Source organism: Hyperolius riggenbachi, chromosome 8, assembly GCF_040937935.1.
Source record: "Hyperolius riggenbachi isolate aHypRig1 chromosome 8, aHypRig1.pri, whole genome shotgun sequence".
Taxonomy (NCBI): domain Eukaryota; kingdom Metazoa; phylum Chordata; class Amphibia; order Anura; family Hyperoliidae; genus Hyperolius; species Hyperolius riggenbachi.
Window position 1 is genome coordinate 53,435,567 of NC_090653.1, and position 25,228 is coordinate 53,460,794.

A 25,228-nucleotide genomic window follows, 5' to 3' on the forward strand; every position below is an offset into this window, starting at 1 on the left:
GCAGAAATCACATTGCATTGCTAAATTGGAGACCTAAAGTGCTTTAAAACACCTTGCGTGTGTATACATCAATTAGGTAGTGTAATTAGTGTACTGCTTCACACTGACAGACTAAACTCACTGTGTAACGCACTGCAAACAGCTGTTTGTGTAGTGACGGCCGTGCTGGACTGGTGCGCACCATGGCCAGAGTGCAGGTGATGGCAGTTTTCAAGCCCATATGGTCGGGCTGAGGTAGCTGAATGACAGAACAACAGTGACTGATTGTCCAGCTGATCGAATTTGGTCTGTCCACACTGAAGCAAGACCATATTATCTTGGGTGTGCCCCCCCCCCAACACACTCATTTAGCTGGTCATTGCTTCATTGTGATACGCAAGCCCCTTCACTGTGGCAAGGTAACGATCACGAAGAGGAATTGACAAATGTACTTGCCTTTTGTTTTGTTGTTGCAGCCACAGTGCAACCAGAAAAATTAGGCAGGCATGTACACGCACCAGAAAAATTATTATAGCGGCAGCTGCTAGCAGCGGCCTTAAAAATTCAGGAATTAACCTGGAGTTCTGGACCCTGTTGGTGGTGAGGGAGAAGGCAGTCAAGCGGCCTGCAGGCAGAGATGCTGTGTGAGGACCGACTTAGTCTTGGGGCAGGCAGTCACACGGCATGCAGGAAGAGATGCTGTGTGTGGGGATTGACTAAGTCTTCGGGCAGGCCTAACCGTGCTTTGCAGACCAGGCATCCCTGGTCAGATGGACCCTTGACCTAACGCTGTGTGCCAGAGATGACACCACTTTCCTTTCAACATCATGGTACAGTTTGAGTATCGTCTTTTTTTGAGAAATAATTCCAGCCTGGTATTTTCCACTGCGGTGTGTGGCTTTGCTTTTGTGTGCTGCTTTTCCTCAGCTGGTCATCCCATTGCAGTTTGTGCTTTTTCATCATGTGCCTTCGTAAGGTAGTTGTCCCTACACGGATCTTGGTCTTTCCACGGCTCAATTATCGGTAGCAGAGAGTGCAGAATGCATCGCTCTCATCTGAGGCAGACAAACAAAAGAATTTCCACACCTCTGAGCTCTGGGATGATGGCACTTTGGTGATGGCTGCCAACGGAGTATTAAGTGGGGTGCCAGAATCAGAGCAGGAGGAGGAAGATATGTCACACTTCCCGTGCGGCAGATGAGGTGTTCTGTGTTAAATAGTCAACTACGTCCTGACAATATTGGGGGTTGATGGCACGTTCCTTCTTCTGAACACTGTATTTTGGTCGAGGGCCGCAGGAAATCACGACAGCACGACCTCGAACAGACCTGCCGGGTGGCCTGCCTCTGGCTCTGCCTTTTGTTTTGTGCATATTGGGGTGGGATGAAGTGAAAGGTATGCACTGACTTGACTAATACAATGTGCAGTCACACAGATGCAGTGAAAAGGTTGCAGTGACTGCTGGTATAACAATGTGTGGTCACACAGGTGCAGCAAAAAGGTTGCAGTGACTGCTGCTGGTATAACAATGTGCAGTCAGTCACACAGGTACAGTGAAAAGGTTGCAGTGACTGCTGCTGGTATAACAATGTGCAGTCAGTCACACAGGTACAGTAAAAAGGTTGCAGTGACTGCTGCTGGTATAACAATGTGCAGTCAGTCAAACAGGTGCAGTGAAAGGTATGCACGGACTGGTATATAAAACAGCGTGCGGTCACACAGATGCAGTGAAAACTATGCAGTGACTGCTATATAAAACAGAGTGCGGTCACACAGGTGCAGTGAATGGTATGCAGTGACTGGTATTATACCAGTTATCCAATCACATATACAGATATCCAATCACTGAGGCTACAAGGGATTACACCAGTTAATATGGTGTAATCCCTTGTAGCCTCAGTGATTGGATATCTGTAGAGCACAGAGGGGGCAAAGTACTAGACAGCAGTGCTTGGATAAAAACAGTGCCTATCTATATTAACCATTAACATACTCAAAACAATCCATGCAATGATTTAGAAAAAAAGAAAGCAATAACAGTGTTGCCAGCCTATTTTAAAATAGGACATATTTCTTTTGAAGAAACAAAGGACACATTTCTTTAACTAACCCTCTCCTCCCCCAACTACCGTATTTTTTGGACTATAAAACGTTCCTGACCATAAGAAGCACCTAGGTTTATAGGGGAAAAAATATACTAAGCCTAATAAATCTATAGTGCAGGGGCATCTTGTGAACCTTCCCCCCAAGCTGTCTCTATCTAAACTACACTGCCCAAATACACTAACCCCTGCTGCCCCACTAGCTACTTAGCTACCTTTACTAACATACACTAGCCCCTGCTGCCCCACTAGCTACACTTACTACCCTACATTAACCCCTGCAGCCCCACTAACTATACTAACTACCCTACACTAACCCCTGCTACCCCCTTCCCACTTCACTAATAAGAGCTAACACTAAACCCTGCTACACTAAACTCTGCTACACTCATCCCATCTACACTAGTCACAGCTACATTAATACTGGCTATACTAAACCTGCTACAATAATCTCTGTTACACTAATCCCAGCTACACTAATCACAGCTACATTAATACTGACTACACTGAACCCTGCTACACTAAACCCTGCTACACTAATTCATGCTACTCTAATCCCAGCTACTCTAATTCCTGCTATACTAATTCCAGCTACAATAATCCCTGCTACTCTAATCCCTGCTACACTAAACACTGCTACATTAATCCCTGCTACACAAAACCCTGCTACACTAAACCCTGCTACACTAATCTCTGCTACACTAATCCCTGCTACACTAAACCATGCTACTCTAATCCCAGCTACACTAATCCCTGCTACACTAATTCCAGCTACAATAATCCCTGCTACACTAATCCCTGCAACATTAATCCCTGCTACATTAAACCCTGCTACAATAATCCCTGCTACATTAAATCCTACTACACTAATCCCTGCTACACTACTCCCAGCTACACTAAGACCTGCTACACTAATTCCTGCTACACTACACCCTGCTGTACTATTCCCTGGTACACTAAATCCTGCTAAACGTATTCCTGGTACACTTATCCCTGCTACACTAATTGCTGCTGCATTAATCCCTGCTACATTAATCCCTGCTACACTAATTCCTGCTACACTAATCCCTGCTACACTAATTCCTGCTACACTAAATCCTGCTAAACGTATTCCTGGTACACTTATCCCTGCTACACTAATTGCTGCTGCATTAATCCCTGCTACACTAATCCCTGCTACACTAATTCCTGCTACACTAATCCCTGCTACACTAATTCCTGCTACACTAATTCCTGCTACACTAAATCCTGCTGCACTAAATCCTGCTGCACTAAATCATGCTACACTAATCCCTGCTACACTAATCCCTGCTACACTAATCCCTGCTACACTAATCCCTGCTATACTAATCAGATCTACACTAATCACAGCTACACTAAACTACAAGTGCAGCAGTTGTTCCCTATCAAGCCGAGTCCTCCATCTGCTCCTCCGACACAGCACCAGCACACTCTGAGCCCCTGTAAGACTTGTCAGAATATCCACTCACGAATCAGCCCCAATGCCCCAATCTATCACCACACGCTTCACCCTATGTGGCGCGTCCCCGCTTGAACAGGAGGTGAGGAGACAACACCTACCCGACTTCGGTTACACCCAGGCCTTTAAGTGTGCAAAGTATTGGGGCTGAATGCAGGGTGAGCAAATATTTCTCCAGGCCAAACAAGGATACAAGGTAACACAGTCCAGAAACAATCCAAGGTCATACACGTAAGATCAGAAGTATCGAGGTACACAAGGAGCAAGCGATATCAGAGTCAGGTTCCAGGCAGAGGTCGGTACAGGCGGCGATCAAACAGTAGTAATATTCCAGGCAAGGGTCAGTACGGGCGGCAATCAAGTAGAGTAGTCGTTATCCAGGCAATTCGGTACACAGAATATCCACAAAATGAATCAGCACCCAGTAAGCATACGCTAAAGCTATCACGGGCAATGTGCTAGTGAGGAAACAGTGTTCAAATACATTCACACACCCAATCAGTGGCCGGCCACTTTAACAGCAACCAATCAACAGGCAGCAATATTCCCTGCCTAAGTGTCAGCTGTATCTCCAGCTGACACAACCAATAGCAGTCCTCTCGAATGTCAGCTGACTGCCAATGTCAGCTGACCTTACAAGGTACACTTTCTGAGCATATAGGATGGGCGCTTGGCTCCATGCGTCCGTCCCCGCTCGCTTTCTGGATGCACGCGCACACCCCTGTTGCTATGGACGCCGGGGTTGCTACGCGCGCGTGAGGACAACGTGGACCCGGAAGTGCCAGAGTCCGCATGACTCGCGGCGGACACGGCTGCATCACGGGACCCCCGAGGTAAGTTCCTGACAGCCCCGTCTTCTGTCTTCCTGCCTTCTGTCCTACCTTTCTGGCACTGTAGCAGCTAACACGAGTCCTCTGTCTTTAGTTGGTGCAGTGTAACATGATCAAACACAGCACAGGCACACTCCAAGTTCCATCTTCTGGTACTTCCTGGACTAGCACCCTCTTACTGCATGACCCCAGCAGTGGCTACTTTGACAGGCATCGTCCCTCCAGGATTGGCTGCTGTCCCTGCAGTGCACAGGGATTGGCAGAGACAGGACTTCGAGGTCCGGCTCGTGGAGGTATCAGAGCCAATAGGAATGTTTTTTGGAGCCACACGTTACTATTGGCTCTGATACATTTCCTGGCAGGACCTAGAAGCCCCATCTTCCCCAATCCCAATGCAGTGAAGGGCTGGCAGCTAATCCAGGAGGGGTCATTGCTTGTCAAAGTAGCCACCACCATGGTCATGTAGTGCCGGAGCGTGCCGGGTCTGTGTTTAATTATGTTACTCTGTACCAACTGAATGCAAGGACTCGCACTAGCTGCTCCAGTACCAGGAAGATGGGACAGAAGACAGGAAGACTGAAGAGAGGGCTTGAAGCGCGCTGGTGCTGTGTTGGAGGATGAGCAGATGGAGGATTGGATACATAACAACTGCTTCTGCTGTGCACTGCACTCGGGGGTACCGTACATTCGGACCATAAGACACACTGACTTTTTCTACCCACTTTGGGGGGAGAAGAAGTGTGTCTTATGGTCTGAAAACTGCAGTAATCTAAAAGTGTAACACACCCACCAAAGCCCCCACTATACTCACAGAGATACTCAACTTTGGGGTCAGTTGACCCCACCAACAGGGCAGTTACAATACTTAGTACCAAAGTTAGTATAACAGACATGCCAACAGGCATAAAATATCTAAAACTGGCTTAAAAAGGAGGTAGTGGTGGACTTACCTCCTCCAAATGATGACCAAATAGTCAATTTCAGAAAAGACTCCAAAATGCAATGCATTTCCCAGGACACTGTCCATTTCCTCAGGCAAAAAGGGAATATCTAGGAGGCATATCAACATACACACTGATTCAACAATGGAGAGTTTTGTAAACCTTTTTCAAAATCTCAGTGTTATTATTATTATTATTTATTGTATTTATAAAGCGCCAACATATTACGCAGCGCTGCACAATAGATAAATGGGTTAACATATAAGGTAGGACATACAGGAAACTCACAACAAAACAAGATCATGCAAATTATTTGATAACAGTACAGTGTCATAGGTCAAAATAGAGACTGTTCTAGTCCACAAGAGGGGTGACTGACAGAAAGATTGCATAATCAAGTTGGAAACACTAGGGAGGAGGGCCCTGCCAGAGGCTTACAATCTAAAGGGTGGGGTGGGGTCAACAGGTGCATCTGTAGAGAGGGTGTCTAACAGAACATATGTCCTGGTGTAGGGCGGTATGCGAGCATGAACAGGTAAGTCTTGAGAGCTTGTTTGAAGGTATTAAAGGTGGGGGCTAGTCTAATGGCTGGTCGGAGCAAGTTCCAGAGAGTGGGGGCAGCCCTAGTGAAGTCCTGCAATCATGCATTGGACTGAGATATGCGTGGCGCGACTAGGAGTTTAGTGGTGTCAGGACAGGTAGGAGTGGATCTTCAGCAGGGGAAGCACAGTGGCCTGTTTTGAATATGGAGGGGAAGATGCCGATGGAGAAGGAGAGGATGCACAGGTGGGGTGGACAGGGGCCAGATCATAAAAATGTGGGCGGAGGGAATCAGATGGGACCAAATCTAGGGGGCAGGAAGTGGCAGGTGAAGTTGCCAGCGCCTGGTTGACTTCCGCCAACTTGACAGGAGTGAAGGAGATAAGGGGGGGAAGAGGCAGGAATAGGATGGGGTGAGCAGGAGGGGGCGATGGAGTGGGGGAGAGAAATATCTCTACGGACAGTTGTAATTTTGTTGATAAAGTAGTTTGATAGGTCAGTGGCTGAGAGGGAGGAGGTTGGGGGGGGAGGTGTGGGGTTGCGTAGGGCATTGAAGGTGTCAAAAAGACGATGTGGATTGGAGGCTTGGGTAACGATTAAGCGAGTGAAGTATTTCTGTTTGCTATCAGCGAGGGCAGTATGGTACATCTGCAGCTTGGTCTTGTATCACAGGAAATCATGGCTGTGGCAGGATTTCCTCCATTTGTGTTCTGCAGCTCATGTCTCTTTTTGTCATTTTTTGTGATGGCAGTGTGCCAGGGTTGGGGATTGGGGCGACAGTCGGTACGAAAGGCCAGGGGAGCAGCATGATCTGCTGCTGAGAGGTTACGATTGTATTGAGCTGCCGCTTGGTTGGGGCAGGTTAGGCTGGGGAGGTAGGAAAGGGATGGAGGGGTGTGGCTAGTACATTGGGGTCAAGGTTGCACAGATCTCTCTGCCACCGTCTAGGTTGGAAAGGGGGCAGGGGGTGCTGGATGGAGTGAGGGTGAAGGTGATGGTCAGAGATGGGGAATGGTGCAATGTCCAGGTTTGTAAGGGTGATGGCTTTGGAGAAAATTAGGTCCAGGGTATTACCAGCACTGTGGGTAGGGTGTTAGTGTGCTGAGTGAGGCCAAGGGAGTTGGTGAGGGAGAGAAGCTGAGTGGCGGCAGAGGTGGTGGGCTCATCAAGTGGAATGTTAAAGTCAACGAGGATGATGGTTGGGAGCAGTGATGCTCGGATACCCCTTTTTATTATTCGAGTTCGGTCGACATCGAATGGTAAATTATTTGAGTTCGGTCGAATATTTGAGTCGAATATTTTTTACTATTCGATTCGACCTCGAAATTCGAGCTCACTATTTGAGTCGGTATTCGAGCTCATTATTCGAGCTGACTATTCGAATTGGCCTTAAATAGCTTCCAACACTTGTTTTGGGGGTGAATGATGCAAGAAACATCTTTTTTTCCAAGTAACAACAGCAAGTGATTATGTGGGGATGTTCCTTTAAAAAAAAAAAGGTGGAAAGAGAAGTTGTGTCCAAAATTCTGTTCAGTACTGTATATACTTCTTCTTCTTATTCTATATCTTCTTCTTCTTCTTCTTCTATATCTTCTTCTTCTATATCTTCTTCTTCTTCTATAACTTCTTCTTCTATATCTTCTTCTTCTTCTTCTTCTTCTTCTTCTTCTTCTTCTTCTATATCTTCTTCTTCTTCTATATCTTCTTCTTCTTCTTCTTCTTCTTCTTCATCTTCTTCATCTTCATCTTCTTCATCTTCTTCATCTTCTTCATCTTCTTCTTCTTCATCTTCATCTTCTTCTTCATCTTCTTTTTCTATATCTTCTTTTTCTATATCTTCTTCTTATTATTTTTCTATTTCTTCTTCTTCTTTTTCTATATCTTCTTATTATTATTTTTCTATTTCTTCTTCTTCTTTTTCTATATCTTCTTCTTCTTCTCCTTCTTCTTTTTCTATATCTTCTTCTTCTTCTATATCGTCTTCTTCTTCTTCACTTATTTCTCTTCTATATTTTTTTTTTAAAGAAATGCAGCTATTTTTGAGCGTAATAAATAGCTCGTGGCGCATGGTGGAAGCGCCATTGTATGTGCTCCCTGGCAGTGGAAACACACAGACAGCAGGAGGTAAATTCTGCAGCAGCAGCAGGAGGAGGATGATTGTGTGGCAGCAGGCAGTCAATGAGGCAGGCAGCAAGACATAATAGGCTGTGGTACCTAGCGGTGGTACCAGGCCGTAAATACACAGCATGAGGTTCCAGACAGCGGTCGTGAAGCCCACATCGTGTCCAATACACAACTGGGACAACACAGTTTTCAACCCGGACACCTCTAAAAATAATATCACAAAGTATTAAAAAGTATATATATTTTTTTCGTTTTTTTAAAGAAATGCAGCTATTTTTGAGCGTAATAAATAGCTGGTGGCGCATGGTGGAAGCGCCATTGTATGTGCTCCCTGGCAGTGGAAACACACAGACAGCAGGAGGTAAATTCAGCAGCAGCAGCAGCAGGAGGAGGATGATTGTGTGGCAGCAGGCAGTCAATGAGGCAGGCAGCGAGACATAATAGGCTGTGGTACCTAGCGGTGGCACCAGCCCATAAATACACAACAGGAGGTCCCAGACAGCGGTCGTGAAGCCCACATCGTGTCCAATACACAACTGGGACAACACAGTTTTCAACCCGGGCACCTCAGAAAAATTAAACCTTTTTTTTTTATTAATTTTTTTATTTTTTTTTTTACGGCAAATTTAACAGATAGCTATTGTTGGACGTAATAGCTGGTGGCAGAGTGGCAGCAGAAGGTAAATCTGTGTACCCTGGCAGTGGGAAACACAGACCGACAGCAGCAGCAGCAGGAGGAATGGAGGATTAGTGTGAGTGTGGCAGCAGGTAGGCAGCGTGACATAATAGCCCTGGTACCTAGCGGTGATACCAGGGCTGTAAATAAACACAACAGGAGGTCCCAGACAGCGGTCGTGCAGCCCACATCGTGTCCAATACACAACTGGGACAACACAGTTTTCAACCAGGGCACCTCAGAAAAATTAAACCTTTTTTTTTTTAATGGTTTTGTTTTGTTTTTTTACAGCAAATTACACATATAGCTATTGTTGGACGTAATAGCTGGTGGCAGAGTGGCAGCAGAAGGTAAATCTGTGTACCCTGGCAGTGGGAAACACAGACAGACAGCAGCAGCAGCAGCAGGAGGAATGGAGGAGTAGTGTGAGTGTGGCAGCAGGTAGGCAGTGTGACATAATAGCCCTGGTACCTAGCGGTGATACTAGGGCTGTAAATAAACACAACAGGAGGTCCCAGACAGCGGTCGTGCAGCCCACATCGTGTCCAATACACAACTGGGACAACACAGTTTTCAACCCGGGCACCTCAGAAAAATTTAACCTTTTATTTTTTTAATGGTTTTGTTTTGTTTTTTTACAGCAAATTACACATATAGCTATTGTTGGACGTAATAGCTGGTGGCAGAGTGGGAGCAGAAGCTAAATCTGTGTACACTGGCAGTGGGAAACACAGACAGACAGCAGCAGCAGCAGCAGGAGGAATGGAGGAGTAGTGTGAGTGTAGCAGCAGGTAGGCAGCGTGACATGATAGCCCTGGTACCTAGCGGTGATACCAGGGCTGTAAATAAAAAAAACAGAAAAATTAAACCTTTTTTTTTATGTTTTTTTTTTTTTACAGCAAATTACACATATTGCTATTGTTGGACGTAATAGCTGGTGGCAGAGTGGCAGCAGAAGGTAAATCTGTGTACCCTGGCAGTGGGAAACACAGACAGACAGCAGAAGGGCAGTACACAGCAGCCCACTGTAGGTGTAAAATGTGTGGCTACAGGCGACGTAATAGTCAAACTGAACCAGGCTGGCTTGGTAGTGAGCAGGAGCCAGGAGGTGGTAAAGGGTGGTAAGGCATATTAACGATGGTTCCGGCAGCCAGTTCATGTCCCCCTCTCGCCAACAACAGGGGCCAGGAACTCGCCTTCCACCCACGCCTGGTTCATCTTGAGAAACGTCAGTCTGTCCACAGACTTGTGAGACAGACGTGAGCGTTTCTCGGTGACCACGCCACCAGCTGCACTGAAGCAGCGCTCGGACAGCACGCTGGAAGGGGGACAGGACAGCACTTCCAGGGCGTACTGCACCAGCTCGCTCCAGATCTCCAGGCGCTTGACCCAATACTCAATGGGATCAACAGGGGCATCGCTGTCAAGCCCTTTGTAGGACCCCATGTAGACAGCCACCATGCGGGTCAGGCGCTGGCTGTGACCGGAGGAGGATGCTGCTGCATGCACCTCCTTTCTAGTCACTGCTGGAGCTCCTACAGTCCTGTAGAGCTCGTTGCTGAGAGACAGCAGGTCTGTGGGGCGCTTGCTGCTGGATGCAGGCACCTGCTGCTGCCTCTGTGCTGGCTGGACAGTGGGGGTGGAAGGCTGGGGGAAGGCTTCCTCCAAGCGCTCAACAAGGGCCTGCTGCAAGCTCCTTATTTGTTGCGCTGGGTCTCCTCCTGTAGGAGGCAGGAACTGGCTCAACTTCCCCTTGAGGCACAGGTCCAACATCATGCTGATCCAGATGTCCTCCCTCTGCTAAATCTGGATCACCCTGGGGTCCCTGCACAGGCACGTCAGCATGTGCGCTGCCATTGGGAAGAGGCGGGCCACGTGTGCTGGCACATCGACGGCAGTGCTGTCCTCATCCTCCTCCTCTGCCGCCTCATCCTCTCTCCACCCCCGCACCAACTCAGCTGCACTCTGCTGATCCCCCTCATCAGCAGCAAGGTCAGGGACCTCCAACAAGTCCTCCTCCTCCTCTCCGTCAGAGGTGGACTGTGCAGCTGCATGCCGCTCCTGCTGGGCCAAGGCTGCCGCTCCCTGTTCCAGCAAAGCATCGAGGGCCCTGTTCAGCAGACAAACCAGGGGCACCCACTCGCACACCATAGCATGGTCCCTGCTCACCATGTTGGTGGCCTGCATAAGGGAGCCAGCACTAAGCACACCTGCTGCATGTGCCCCCAGTCGTCATCGGGGACGATGGACGGGATGTTGCTGGTCTTGTCCCTTTTCTGAGCGGCGGACACAGTGGCCAGGGCAAGGTACTGGTTGACAGCGTGCTTCTGTTCAACCAGACGCTCCAACATCGCCAGGGTGGAGTTCCAGCGAGTTGGAACGTCAAGGATCAGCCGATGGCGTGGCAGCTCCATCTCCTTTTGCAGGCTCGCAGAGGCTGCAGGCAAGCGCCGGAAGTGACGCACAACATTCCTTGCCGTTTCCAGCAGTTCGCCCATCCCCTGGTAGGTGTGCAAGAACTTCTGCACCACCAGGTTCAGCACGTGGGCAAGACAGGGGATGTGGGTCAGGTTTCCCCTGTCGATTGCGGCAACCAGATTGGCCTCATTGTCGGCCACCACCTCTCCGACTCTGAGGCCTCTGGGGGTCAGCCAAATCCTCTCCTGCTCCTGGAGTTTGGCCAACACATGGGTTGCCGTCAGTTTGGTCTTCCCAAGGCTGACCAACTGCAGCAGCGCTTGGCAGTGGCGTGGCTTCACGCTGCTGCTGAGGCGGGGGGTTTGGCCAGGTGTGCCGGAGGATGGCAGAGGATCGGAGGAACCTGCTGCAGTTCCCCTGACCCTGCGGGGTGGCACCACCCACTGTGTTGCTGCTGCTGCTGTGCCCGCTGCTGCTCTCCCATCCTCACCCCCTTCCACCAAGCTGACCCAGTGGACAGTGAAGGACAGGTAGCGGCCTGTCCCGTAGCGGCTGCTCTAGGAGTCCATGGTGACGTGGACCCTTTCACCAACCGCGTGCTCCAGCCCTCGCTCCACATTGGCCATGACAAAGCGGTGCAGTGCAGGCATGACCTGGCGGGCGAAGAAGTGTCTGCTGGGGAGCTGCCAGTCTGGGGCTGCACAAGCAAGCAGCGCACGCATGTCGCTCCCCTCCTGCACGAGCGTGTACGGCAGGAGTTGGGAGCACATGGCCCGTGCCAGCAAGCCGTTCAGCTACCGCACGCGACGGCTGCTGGGAGGCAGAGCCCTAACCACCCCCTGGAAGGACTCGCTCAAAAGGCTCTGGCGTCGCCTTTTGCTAGCACGGGAATCAGCGTAGACAGCAGAGGAGGCCACTGAGGACTGGCTGCCAGAACAGGCCTCAGTGTCGGCGGCAGGAGTTGCAGAGGGGGGAGGAGCAGTGCGTTTCCGCACTCCTGCTGGTGGTGCTAGAGGAGCAGGAGGGCGGGTGGCTGCTGTTGCTGCTGCTGCTGCTGCTGCTGAAGGCTGTGCAGTGATGGGTGTGGTGCCACTGCCAGCACCAGATGCCTTCAGCCTCTGGAACTCCTCATGCTAGTGGTAATGTTTAGCAGCAAGATGGTTGATGAGAGAGCTGGTGCTGAACTTTAAGGGGTCTGCACCTCTGCTCAACTTCCGCTGACAGTGGTTGCAAGTGGCGTACTTGCTGTAAACTGTGGGCATGGGAAAAAATTGCCAGATTGGTGACAAGAAAAAACCCCTACGGCCTGGAGCCGCTGCTGCCTGTCTCCCTGTGGTGGTTGGGGGGGGGGGATGCTAGGGTGCGGCTGGTGGTGGTACTGGCAGATGCTGCCGCTGCTGCTGCTGCTTAGCCTGAGACACCAGCAGGCTGTGGGACCTGCCTACTGCTGCCAATGCTTGCAATGATGCGCCTCCTTGCAAGGCCCACAAGCGCATCCTCCTCCTCAGAGCTGCTGATGATGACATCCCCAGGTGCTGGTGGTGGCACCCAGTCTTTGTCCGTCACCCTGTCATCATCATCATCATCATCATCATCCTCCCCCTCCTGAAACATGTCCTGCTGGGATGATGACCCCCCAAACTCCTCTCCTGATGCATGGATGGGCTGCTTGACTGTCGCCACAGTCTTGCTGTCCAATCCCTCCTCCCCCAAAGTGCCCATCAGCATCTCCTCCTCAAAATCGCCAACAACAGCAGACAATTGACTCATGATGCCTGGGGTCAAAAGACTGCTGAATGACAGGTCGCCAACTGACGGTGAACTGGCCTCCTCCCCAGGCCCTGCTGGGCGGCTGCTGCGAACAGGGGTGGTGGTGAGGGTGGAGGCCTCGGATGCAGAGCTGATGGCGGGCTGCTCATCCTCCGTCATCAGTTGCACCACAGTGGCTGCATCCTTTTCCTCAATGGGATGTTTCCGACCCGGCTGGAGCAAAATAGGAGCAGGTACTACACGCTGCTGCTGCTGTGTCCCTGCAGCGTGAGTTGCAGATGCTCCTGCTGGGCGCCCAAGGCGTCCACGGCCAGTGGCTATAGGCGGAATGTTAGCCACTGACGCAGCTGCTGCTGCTGCGGAACTGTGCATGGAGGCACGGCTTGCCACAATGCTGCTCCCTCTCCTCCTGATTCCCTTGCTGTCCTTCCCCTTGCCCAAACCGCGCTGGCTGCCACTTCCAGACATCTTAGATGTTTTGGGCGTAAACAAAAAAGTTTTTTAAAAGGGCAGGTGAAAAAGTGGCGTACTTTAATGGAGTGGATTGGTAGGTGAGGTGACACTAATCACTAAGTGATTAGATCGCTAAGTGATTACTAGGACAGTACAAATACCAAATACAATAAGCAGTAATCAGTAAGTGTGAACAGTGAACAGTGAGTGTGTCCCCTAGTACACTAACTAGAAAATACAATAATCAGTAGTAATCAGATTCAGTAGAAGGAAATAGAGTGTGTGTACACTACAGACAGTGCACGCACACACACACGCAGGAGCTAGCATTTGAACAGTGACTGAGTGTCCCTAGTACAGTAAGTACAACTAGAAAATACAATAATCAGATTCAGTAGTAATCAGATGATTCAGTAGAAGGGAATACTGTGTACTGTGTACACTACAGACAGTGCACGCACACACACACACACACGCAGGAGCTATGAACAGTAACAGTGAGTGTCCCTAGTACAGTAGTATAACTACAAAATACAATAATCACTCAGTAGTAAAGGACAAGACAGGGTAGAATACACAGCAGAAACACTGGTATAGATGAGAAATAAACTAACAGAGGACAGGAGGACAGCTGCCCACACAGGCAAGGCCCTGAGGCCTTAAGCTGTGTAAGCTTGCCTACAGCAGCAGCTGTCTCTATGTAACACACAAGCTACTAACTAAAATACAATCTCTATCTAGCTAACAACAATATAGGTGTATATAGCAGGTGTATGTGAGCAAAAACGCTAGGTGATTGACAACAATAGAGCACTTGCTAAGCCAAAGCACAAAGGAGCAGATCTCTCTCTGTACAGTCAAGCAAGGACGGAAAAACCGAACATGGCGGCCGCTATTTAGAGGGTAGGGGCTGGCCAGGGTCCCCCTCTGTGATTGGCTGCCGTCAGAGGGCCTGGGAGCCCTCTGATTGGCTCTAAGGACATCAATCTGGGCTATGACGCTATTCAAGCTCGGTATTCGAGCTCGAATAGCGCTGTTTGCTTGAATAGCGCGAATAGTGAGTGGGCTATTCGAGTTTACTCGAATAGCCCATTCGAATAGCTGCAGCTATTCGAGCTCGAATACCGAGCTCGAATAGCTGAAAAAGAGCTCGAATATTCGAGCTCTGCTGAGCATCCCTGGTTGGGAGGTCGGAGGACAGGATGTGTGGGAGCCAGGAGGCAAGGTTGTCTAGGAAGTGTGATGTTGTACTGGAGGGGGGGGGGGTACAGGACTGCAATAATGGCTGGGAGGGGGTGGTAGAGGCAGATAGTATGGACCTCAAAGGAGGTAAAGTGAAGAGAAGGGGGAGGGGTAAGGACACGGAAAGTGCAGGACGGGGAGAGGAGTAGGCCCACCCCACCCCCAAGCCTGTTATCTGGTCTTGGAGTATGGCTGCAGCCGCAGGCAGGTCAGATGGGGTGAGCCAAGTCTCAGTAAGGGCAAGAAATTTGAGGGTTTTTGAGAGGAAGAGGTCTGTAAGCTTGTTGCGGATAGATCTGGCATTCCAGAGACTGCTGGTTAGAGAAACAGATTTTCTGAGGATGGGGCAGATGGGAATGAGATTGGGGCGAGAATGTTCGTGAGTATGGGGAGGGTGGGAGGTGCGGCGGGGAGTGGGGCTAAATGGGTGAATTTGATTGTGGGGGGTGAGGGGGAAGTAAGGAGAGGGGAATGGGAGGGCTGGGAGACAGGAGTGGGCCTGTGGTTAAGATGTGTGGCAAGAAGTGGACAAGGGACTAAGGGCAGGAGCAGATGGAGCCAGAACATTAGGCACCAGTAGGGCGGGTGATCAGGGGAGAGAGGAGCAGGTATGAGGGGGGTACGCATACTGATGTGCTGGGGATACATAATGTTGCACTGGGAGTGGTGGTGTGGTTAGTGGGGAAAATGGTGTAGCAGAACCCGGGGAATCCTTGGTGGTGGGTGGGCTTGACTAGGGCAATGGAGCAACGGTTGGTAGATTATCAATGCAGTTTGTTTGTTTTTGTTGGGAATTAATCCTGGCAAAAACAGAGGCTCTCAATATTATACTGTCCAGTGAGTGACACTATCCAGTTATCTCTATGGGCGGTCTACCCATTTACCTGAAGGTGCTTCTTATGACACTTCATCTCAGGTCAGGTCTGAATGAATATAATCATTTCTGCCGGACTAACTCCATAAAAATGACTCTACTCCCTAAGGTGCTTTGTTTTTTCTATATGCTTCTAGTCAGCCCCCCCCCCTGCCTCCACACACACACACACACACACACACTTAACGCGGACTCTCGAAAATAAGTTGCTTTGTCTGGGATAAATCCCATCCCTCATCTACCTAGGGCTGCCCTTTATGTTCACAAATGGCTGCCGAGCCAACATAGACCCCATACTTTAGGCATTATTTATAAACATTGTTTACTGGTGTTGCACTCGACTAAACACTTTAAAAACCTTTTATATCTCCCCTCCCCAGTTTTTTTCCTTCATAGTTAATCCATTCTCCCCCCCCCCCCCCACACACCCTCCAGCATATGAGAGTCCAACAGCGTTTACCTGGTGGTGGGCCTAGGGTTTCTTGGGAGAACTTGGTTGCGTAATACCAAATACCCAATAGGGAGAGATTCTTTGCTCAGAAACCGGAGTATCGAATCCCACTCTCCAGGTTTGAGAGGCTTTGTTTGGAGAATCCTGCTACTAGAGGGTTTCAGATCTGTAAGCCACATATATGCAAAAAAGGCAGTGGAAAATTTGGGCGCAGGGTGAAGCCAAAAAATGGCTCACTCTGCTATTGCAAATTTCCCGATGGCATAGATTACTATTCCCCCTCCAGGCCACCATGGACTCAGGGGTAAGAGGCAACTCAGCTGCCAGCTATTGCACTCAGCGAATTGCAACTTTTTCTTTGTACTTGGGCTCCAGGGGTCAAGTCCTGCATGGACGCGGGTGAACGGCGTCCACCCACTTTTTCTTCAGAGTGAACGCCGTTCACCCTGGCTTGTGTGGAGGGGAGCAGCGCAGAGAAGGCAAACTATGGGGACAGTGGGGATGGGCGGACATCTCCCCCCCCATCCCTCACCTTCGTGCTCCCCTTCCTGCCTCTCCCCTCCAGCGTTTTGAAATGTCGGGCCCGGCGGTGAAAGTGGGCAGAGACTTTCCGCCTTCTTCTAGCCGCAAGGGACGCTCCGCTCTGTGTGCGGCTAGAAGACCAGACTAGCCGAACACAGAGCGGAGCGTCCCTTGCAGCTGGAACGAGGTAACTCTCTGCCCACTTTCGCCGCCGGGCCCGACACTTCACAACACTGGAGGGGAGAGGCAGGAAGGGGAGCACGAAGGTGAGGGATGGGGGGGGGGGAGATGTCCGCCCATCCCCGCTATCCCCATAGCTCTCCTTCTCTGCTCTGCTCCCTCCGGGTGGGGGCACACCTGGCTACCTGGGCACATATACCCCTGCCTACATATACTGGGGACATATACCCCTGGCTACCTGGGCACATATACCCCTGCCTACATATACTGGGGACATATACACCTGCCTACATATACTGGGGACATATACCCCTGCCTACATATACTGGGCATATATACCCCTGGCTACATATACTGGGCATATATACCCCTAGCTACATATACTGGGCACATATACCCCTGGCTACATATACTGGGCATATATACCCCTGGCGACATATACTGGGCACATATACCCCTGCCTACATATACTGGGCATATATACCCCTGCCTACATATACTGGGCATATATACCCCTGGCTACATATACTGGGCACATATACCCCTGGCTACATATACTGGGCACATATACCCCTGCCTACATATACTGGGCATATATACCCCTGGCTACATATACTGGGCATATATACCCCTGGCGACATATACTGGGCACATATACCCCTGCCTACATATACTGGGCATATATACCCCTGGCTACATATACTGGGCATATATACCCCTGGCTACATATACTGGGCATATATACCCCTGGCTACATATACTGGGCATATATACCCCTGGCTACATATACTGGGCATATATACCCCTGGCGACATATACTGGGCATATATACCCCTGCCTATATATACTGGGCACATATACCCCTGCCTACATATACTGGGCACATATCCCACTGGCTACATATACTGGGCACCAGAGCAGGGACAAGGTCCTCCAGCACCCAAGGCTGAGACACCAAAGTGCGCTCCTCCATCCCTCCCACCCCAGCTGTCACACACTGATTGCTATTAGACTAAGAGGGCCACAGGGCCCACAACCTCCCCAACACCTTAATCTCTAGTTATCTGGCTTGCAGTCACTGCTATGTATCCCCTTTTCTTATTTCTTTCTGCTTCATACACAATTAGGAATGACAACTGAATGAATTGTGCGCCCCCTCCTACACTGCGCCCTGAGGCTGGAGCCTCTCCAGCCTATGCCTCGGCCCGGCCCTGCTGGGCACATATACCTCTGCCTATATATACTGGGCACATATCCCACTGGCTATATATACTGGACACATATCCCACTGGCTATATATACTGGGCACATATACCCCTGCCTATATATACTGGGCACATATACCCCTGGCTATATATACTGGGCACATATACCCCTGACTACATATACTGGGGACATATCCCACTGGCTACATATACTGGGCACATATACCCCTGTCTACATATACTAGGCAACTATACCTCTGGCTACATATACTGGGGACTACTATACTCATGGCTACTTATACTGGGGACACCTATAGACCTGGCTACCTGGGGGTACCTATTTTGGGGGAACTGCTGTCAGATTATCTGCATTTTTGTGGAACCGCTGTTATGTATTTTGGGGAACAGCTGCCAAATTATGTCTATGTTAGGGGAACGGCTGCTGCCAGATTACGCGTATTTTGGGGAACTGCTGCCAGATTGTGTATGTTTGGGGGACCACTACTGCCAGATTATATGTCTTTTGGGTGTTACGTGTATTTTGGGTGATCCGCTGCCAGGTTTCGCGTATTTTGGGGAACTGCTTCCAAATTATGTGTATGTTGGTGGAACTGCTGCTGCCACATTGTCTATTTTGGGGGAACCACTTCCATATTATCTGTATTTTGGAGGAACTTCTACCAGATTATGTGTCTTTTTGGTGAAATGCTGTCAGATTACATCTATTTTTGGGGGATACACTACGGCAGAGCTCAAACCTCCTCGGCAGACCTTTTACATCACTGCTAAGGTCATGTATATTTGGCCCCACCCATGACCACGCCCACGGTGTGCTTGACCGCGCCCCTGTTGGGCTCCATCTTTTGCCGGCACCCAAATTACCCTCTGAGCACCTGATGGAGCTTGAGAGGTGCTGCAAATAGGAATGAGTGAAATTGGCCAAGGATAGGTGTGCCAAGCTTGTGGCATCATATTCATGGAGACTTGAGGCTGTAATTGCTGCCAAAGGTGCATAAACCAAGTATTGAGCAAAGGCTGAGAATGCTTACGTATATGTGATTTCTCAGTTTTTAGTTTTGTTTTTTTTTAGAATATGGGAAACCTGGCTTAGACTGGTGTGGCCATTTCCATATTAGACATCTCTTAAGACAATTGGGGGTGAGGCCGTCCCAGATGAGACAACAAACTGAGTTTGAAGATTTATGTACAGGTACAAACCCAGTAAAAAAAACCCTGTCCGAAATGTACCTTCTGCTAATTACCCAATCAGGCTATGAAGCACACTTTTTTGAAAAATGGGAGAGTGCACGAGGAAGATCCTTCACACCAGTGCTGCTCGTAATGGAAAAATCTACGCTTACGGATCATTACGCGTAATTTTACGCTATTACGCATTACGCAATTACGGTTACGGCGAAGGAAATTATCTACGGTACATCACTGTAATTACGCGTAAACTTACGCAATTACGCGTAAGGATACCGTAATGAAGGCGCTTACACTACGATGTTACGCGTAGTGCCGTAATACCCATTAATGCGTATTTTTTGACGCATGCGGACGATATGTACGCAATAGCCGTCAATGTGACAGTTATTGCGTACATATCATTCGTATGCGTCAAAACGTACGCTTATACTGAAGGGCGGGAGAAGATACTATTGGTTGCTTAGGATGTTGACTGATTGGCTACTCTTAGAAAATGGGAGATTTTACGTTAGTAATTACGCGTAAAATTACGCGTAAGTGTTCGTAAAATTACGCATGCCTAGCAATTACGGTAGACAGTGTAATTACGATACCACTTACGGTCTTACGCGTAAATAATTACGCGTAAGACCGTAAGTTACGCGTAACGCTTACGCGTAAATTTACATTGAATTACGATGCGTAATTACGCTCATGCGTAATTTCGGCCCAGCACTGCTTCACACTGGCACAACGAGAAAGAATGTGTATATTTGCCTACAAGATGTCCATATTAGCTAGAACCCAGGAAATACACTATAAAATACTCTAGCACTGGTACTATACTATATTTAACTGCATAGTATCTACAGCAAACAAAACAAAAAAGGTTTTGGAGATGTAGAAATGGTCTGGTCTCCTGCTGAGCTTATTCGGTCTTCTTCAAAAGGCAGCAACACTTGCCGTTTGGCGTTTACTGCTAGAAAGCTTCACACCTTGGTGTCACTGGCCAGGAAGGAACTTCTTTTGATGAAGTTAATTACACCACCAGGTCTTCTCAGAGAGCCACGTGTCTCATGAAAAGGAAGTTCTGCTGACAACTGAAATGCTAGATTTTTAAAAGAAGTCTGCTACCCCCCCCCCCCCCCCCCCCCCAGACATACAGTCTAGATCTGCCAACGTAATGACAATCGGTGCACGAAACGTTTTCTGTTCTCATGGCTCTTCTGTGACACCTCCCTCCAAGTATAAAGGCCTAAGCCACGCATCCACAAGATGTGTGGCGTTGCCGTTAATGTGGAAAACAGGTCTTGAGCTGCCGGTACGGCGGGAGAACTCATTGAAGCCCACGGCTTGGTTCACCTGGACAGGTCGCTGTCCGCTACCCTCAGGTTTGACCCGTCATGGACCTTTCTGGACAGGGCGTTTGCACCACCGTGTTCAGCTGTTGAATCTTCCAGGACTGCTGATAACAGGCAGTGGGTCAGGTAGGTCAACAGCCAGCCCACGCAAGGGGTCCTTGCTAAGTGGCTGTGGACCTAAGGGCACCCCGCGGGAATCCCTGGACTTTCCCAGCTCCCGACATGCCTTGCAGTATTTTGCTACATCCATGTTTATCCTGTGCCTGGCCAGAGGGCTGTCATGTGCGGAGTGCAGCACATGGCCCCGAAATGCACTCGGCACCACAAGCTTCACCTGCGACTTACCTGTAGTGGGCTGCACAGCCTTGCTGTACAGTCTCCAACCTTCCCAGTACACCTTGAAAGTGGCCCCGTCTGCAAGAGGCTCAGAGGCTTGCTGCCTGAGCGCCTGCAGGCTTGGGTCCCTTTGTAGCACTGCTGTGAATGCAGCACTGTCAGTTTCAGCCAGCTGGCTCATGTCACATGAAGTCAGCGGTTGAAAGTTCTCCCTACTGGGGTCAGCACTGAACAAAGAGTCTGGCACTGAGCCCACAACCCTTGCAGCACTTCCAGTTTCAGCCAGCTGGCTCATGTCACGTGAGACCAGCAGCTTAAAGTTCTCACCATTGGGGTCAGCACTGAACGAGGAGTTCAGTACTGAGCCCACAACCCTTGCAGCACTCTGGGTGACTGCTGCTAGTACAGGCATGGCATTAACATTACAATAATTGACATTCTTCACATCATTGACACATGCATTAATGACAGTGACAGGTACAGGAACATTTTCATCACAGACAGTTCGTACATTAAACACAGGTACCTTTGAAGCAGGTACTATTGAACCCGGCACCCTTGAACTGGGCACATTCAACCCACTTCCCCCTGGTGCTCCCCCCAGTGCAGTGGTGGCGCCAGGGGGGTGCTTGGGGGTGCTCAAGCACACCCTAGAATTGTCCAAGCACCCCCAAAGCACCCCCTGGTGTGAACTGACTTCAGGCGTCTAAGAGACGCCGAGTCAGTTCACAGCGGCAGCCTGAAGCAGCAGAGCAGGCCTACGGTAAGATGGCCGCCTGAAGCCCTGCTCTGCAGACTTGGAGTCTGCAGTGCAGGGCTTCGGGCGGCCATTTTCCCATAGCCCTGCTCGCCGGGTAATGCAAGCTGCAGGCAGGAAGTCACTGTAGGAAGAGGATCGTGGGAGCTGCGCGCCACAAGAAGGTCGGGAGAGGAGGAGGTCGGAACAGGAGGTCTTCTGACTAGGTGAGTAAATGGGTTTTTCTTTTCTTTTTCAGGTGGTGCTCCTGATTGTGGTCAGAACTGCTGAGCATTGTGCATATTGGGGTCAGATCTGCTGAGCATTGTGCATATTGGGGTCAAAACTGCTGAGCATTGTGCATATTCGGGTCAGAACTGCTGAGCATTGTGCATATTGGGGTCAGAACTGCTGAGCATTGTGCATATTGGGGTCAGAACTGCTGAGCATTGTGCATATTGGGGTCATATCTGATAAGGATTGTGCATATTAGGGGTCATATCTGATAAGGATTGTGCATATTGGGGTCATATCTGATAACGGTTGTGCATATTGGGGTCATATCTGATAAGGATTGTGCATATTGGGGTCATATCTGATATCGATTGTGCATATTGGGGTCATATCTGATAACGATTGTGCATATTGGGGTCATATCTGATAACGATTGTGCATATTGGAGTCATATCTGATAACGATTGTGCATATTGGGGTCATATCTGATAACGATTGTGCATATTGGGGTCATATCTGATAACGATTTTGCATATTGGGGTCATATCTGATAACGATTGTTCATATTGGGGTCATATCTGATATCGATTGTGCATATTGGGGTCATATCTGATAACGATTGTGCATATTGGGGTCATATCTGATAACGATTGTGCATATTGGGGTCATATCTGATAACGGTTGTGCATATTGGGGTTATTGAACGTGTTTTTTGTTCAAATCTGCTTACATTACGTGTATTTTCTTGAGAAAACCTGCACAATTATGTGAATTTTCTGTGGAAAAGGTCACCAAAACTTGGGCCCTCTGTCTTTGCGTTGCACTTTTAAAGGGAACCCGAGGTGAGAATAATATTGAGGCTGCCATATTTATCTCCATTTAAGCAATACCAGCTGCCTGGCTGCCGTGTTGGTCCTCTGCCTCTAATCCTTTCAACCATAGACCCTGAACAAGCATGCAGCAGGTCAGGGGTTTCTGACAATATTGTCAGGACTGACAAGATTAGCTGCATGCTTGTTTCTGCTGTAATTCAGTTCACTACTGCAGCCAAATAGATCAGCAGGGCTGCCAGGCAACTAGAATTGTTTAAAAGGAAATAAATATGGCAGCCACCATATCACTCTCACCCTGGGTTCACTTTAAATTACAGTTAGCCCCACCCTCATCCAGTCATGACCACACCCATTTTTTCGCCGTGGCAGGTTATAGCCACACCCAGGTCGTCAGCTCCCCCGGAAATTGGTCCAGCACCTGCATAGAACCCCCTAAAAAAAATTCCTGGAGCCGCCACTGTGTAAAGTACCTGGTGGTGGGCGGAGAGTCCGTCTCCTTCCGTGAGCGTCGAGGCAGTTGCGGCAGGTTCGTAATAGGACACAAGCTTGCCCAAATCAGTCCCCAACAGCACAGGGCCTGGGAGATCATCCACAACCCCAACAACCCTTTCTTGAACCCCAACCCCCCAGTCGAGTTTCACTCTCACTTGGGCTATGTGTAAAAGGTTGCCCTCTACTCTAGAAAGGGCAAGGGTTTGGCTGGAGCTGATGCTCTCCTTTGGAACAAGGTGTGCGTGAACTAAGGTGATGTCTGCTCCGGTGTCTCAAAATCCGGTGACAATCTGGTCGTTCACTCTAACAGGCTGCTGCTGGTTGATTCGGTCGTGGGTTTCCTTTCTGCGGGCAAACAAAACAAAATCTGATGATCCAGGCTGTGGTCCGCTGGCTGTTTGCATCTGCCGTGGGTGAGGTATTGGTGGTACAGGTGATCCAGGTGCTGGTGATGTCTGCCTCCACTAAGGACAGTCGAATTTCATGTGTCCGGGGTTGCGGCAGTAGTGACAGGTGACCCCCTCAGGTGCTGCAGGCCTGGGCGCAGCAGCTGCGCTGGGTGGCCTCTGTGGCGGACAGCTCACAGGAGCAGGAGGGTCTGCCAGGGTATTAGGCTGACCTCCTCTCCAGCTAGATGGTGCAGTTCTGCGTGTGTCAGGCACCCGGGTAGTCATGAAGGTTTCAGCGAGGTCTGCAGCGACAAGTCGCTGACGCAGGCTTGCGCTCCAGCACAAACTGTCGTACATCAGCAGGGCAAATGTTCTAGGACTATCAAGTCCTCCAGGACATCATAAGACCCATTGGTGAGGCCTAGAGTCCACTGGCGGAGTGTGGTGAGTAAACTGCTGACCACATCTCGATAAGAGTCCGTAGATTTTTTCTGCCAGGACCTGAACTGTTGTCGATAGGCTTCTGGCGTCAGCTGATATTTAGTAATGATAGTGTCTTTTATAGCGGCATAATCATTATCTTTTTCCACAGGCAACTCTGCGAAAGCATCAAGCACTTTGTAGCGCAGCAAAGGTGTCAGATGTCTGGCCCACTGGCCTGGGGACAGACGATACTGACAGCATGCTTTCTCAAAAGATCGCAAAAACAAGTCAATGTCAGTGTCTCTTTCAATAGAAGCAAATTTAAATTTTGCACTTACGGGTGATGCGGCTCCTTCAGCAGGGAGGCTGGGCGATGAACTCCGGCTGGCCTGGTGCACTTTTGCCATGTTCAGTTCATGCTGTCGTTGGCGCTCCAGTTCCGTAGCTTGGCGCTCCTCACGTGCTTCGGCAGCCTGGCACTTCTCATGCGCTTGGCGTTCTGCAGCCTGGTGCTCCTCACACGCTTCTGCAGTCCTCCGGACCGCACAATGCCTTCCAATCAGTTTCAGCACACAGACCATGCAATCTGTGGTCGCAATTGGTGCGCAGAAACTGCTGGGATTTTTGGCCGCAGACCGGCTAGAAGGGAGCCTGTGAGTTACGGTAATACAATTTACACACTATTTCAGGGTATAACTGCCACCACCTCTGTTACCATGGGACAGAGGAACCCACTGACTGGCTGATTCTAGACCTGCAAATAAAAATGGTTAAACACACTCTATTTTGTCTAGCTATCAACAGTAGTAGCGACTCTTCAGAAGCCAGGGTTCAGTTTTTGTGTGGCTGAATAATAGGGTAGCTGAACAAATAAATGGCGTTAGCATCGTTTATTAAGAATGCAATATAAATAATTAATATATACAGAAAATCATTAAAATCAACAATTATAGAGACATTAGTAGCCAGTATGAAAATAAAAGGGAGAAAATACTCTAGTATTCGTAAAGTTCCTTTGTTTCAGTTCAGGAGCAAAGTTCAGACAAGATGGCCGCTAACCACATGGTCCTCTGGCTAGCAGCAGCATGCTCTCGTAAAGATGGGATTTGGAGGACTGAGGGAGGAGTCCCTGGCAAACACTTTTGACTGATCCACATCTTTGGGTGGAGTCTCAGGTCCAGCCCAGGGGCTGGACAGGGTGCAGTTAACCCCCTGGGTGGGTTTCTGGTGCCCACCAAATATGACAGTTTCCATATCTCGGCTTACGCTTCCCGCACACACTTAATGGCCACAGATTCATGTTCCTCAGAATATGACAGTTCATATGACATCAAACTTGGGTGGTTTTGCATGCCCGGTTACGAAATAGCGGAATACTTCGGGTTCTGGGTATGTCAGTGGCCTCAATTTAATATTAAAATATTCACCAGCCCCGGACCAGCAGAATGA

General features: G+C 49.3%; 2 long non-coding RNA genes across 4 annotated transcripts in view; one reads left to right on the forward strand and one right to left on the reverse strand.

Annotated features, from left to right (window-relative positions):
- LOC137528818 (uncharacterized) overlaps positions 1-20,764 on the reverse strand; it is a 71,087-nt gene extending 50,323 nt beyond the window's left edge. Inside the window, exons 1-2 of the long non-coding RNA XR_011023471.1 lie at positions 20,682-20,764; positions 5,342-5,441 (exon numbers count right to left, since the gene is read on the reverse strand). This is a non-coding gene — a long non-coding RNA (uncharacterized lncRNA). The remainder of the gene's footprint in view (positions 1-5,341; positions 5,442-20,681) is intronic.
- LOC137528819 (uncharacterized) overlaps positions 1-25,228 on the forward strand; it is a 233,867-nt gene that overhangs the window by 182,042 nt on the left and 26,597 nt on the right. The gene's annotated exons all lie outside the window — the stretch shown is intronic.